Consider the following 1,687-nt stretch of genomic DNA (forward strand, 5'->3'; position numbering starts at 1 on the left):
GGTATTTGACAGAGGTTAGAAAGTGAGTCTTGGATGATATAGATAAATCCAGGATTGAAACCTTGATGGATATGACCCTAGAATGTGCTCAAGAAATTTAACCACCTCTCTAAAAAGGGGAATTAGTTTATTCTCTCTAGACTATCTGGTCATCAAAAGGGAGATAAAACGAAAGAGAAAGAGGTAAAATGGCAAAAAATAATCAAAGTGAGTATGTTCAAACTTTTTCTTGCAGTGTTTTTGTTTTCCGTTAGTTGTTTAAATCTTTGCGACTTGACTACTTGCTTTCTTATAGTAGGGGCACAGTGGTCAAGGCAGCAGATCTTTCACCACAAACCCAATATCGTGATGATTCAACAGAGGTTACTTATTTGAAAGTTTAGCTTGGCCTTGATGAAAGGTGGAAAAAAATGGGTAACTTGACAACCACCCTTTTCCCCACTGATTTTTTGATTTACAGGCAGTGACAAATCTTTTAGATATTGTCCTTGAAGTTCAGACATTAAAAAATTCATCCACATAGTTAGGATTTGGGGCAGCTTCTCTTATGGTCAACAAGCTATTATTTTAGTTGGTTTGAGGCCAGTGGGATTATGGTGGCTGCAAGGTGAGGGCTATATATGTATCATGGGAAAGGAGCTCCAGATACAGGAAGTAGGCATTTCTAAGACCTTAACACGTGTGATAATAAAAAAGAAGACTAACAGATGCCGAGGAAATTCATTGATACTGAAACCACAATGAAAAAAAGCATTTTAGAGAGGCAGGGCCAAGATGGCTGACTAGGTAGAAGCTACCTCGGATCCCACTTGCAACAAAGACTCGGAAAAACAAGTGAATCGATCACATACATGACAATCTACGAACCCTGACCAAAAAACACAGATTTAAAGAGTTGACCTGAGTGACAGAGACCGAGAACGAACAACCACGGGGAAGCAGCGACTGTTTTCGGAGCCTGGAGCCAGCGTCCCAGTCAGGAAACCTTGGTGCCGGGCTTTGGACTGGGTGCAGGGGAGCCGAGCATGGCATCCTGTGATGGTGCAAACACGGGGTGCAGCCCTACCCCCCTGAACTGACCGCGGGAGGGGGCCCAGCCTGTCTGCACTGGCGGTGCTGTGACGCAGCTGGCGGGAGGAGAGGTTGCCAGGAGGCAGCGACTGTTTTTGGAGCCGGGAGTGCGGTGTACCAGCCGGGGAACCTTAGTGCGGGGCTTTGGACTGGACGCAGGGGAGCTGAGCATGGCATCCTGTGAAGGTGCAAACACAGGGCGCAGCCCCAGCCCCCTGAACTGATCTCGGGGGAAGTCCAGCCAGTGCACACAGGCAGCACAGTGATGCGGCTGACAGGAGGAGAAGTCACCGGGAGGCAGGGACTGTTTTTGGAGCCAGGAGTGCAGCATCCCAGGTGGGGAACCTTGACGCTGGGCTTTGGTCTGGCAGCGGAGGAACTGACAGTGGCTTCTGAGACAGCGCAAGCACGGGACACAGGCCTGACCATCGGGGTCAATCTCTACCCAGCCAGCACACACAGTTGACGTGCCTCTTGGGAATCTCAGATAAAACAGTCATCCCAAGCAAGATAAGTAACTTTATCTATATTCTGGGGTGCTACTCTCTCCTGTTTATCTGAACCCTCCCCTCCCCTTCCCAGGCGGCTTCATTAACATTGGAATTTCCTGAGCCAG

This window comes from Loxodonta africana, chromosome 20 (assembly GCF_030014295.1).
Source record: "Loxodonta africana isolate mLoxAfr1 chromosome 20, mLoxAfr1.hap2, whole genome shotgun sequence".
NCBI lineage: Eukaryota > Metazoa > Chordata > Mammalia > Proboscidea > Elephantidae > Loxodonta > Loxodonta africana.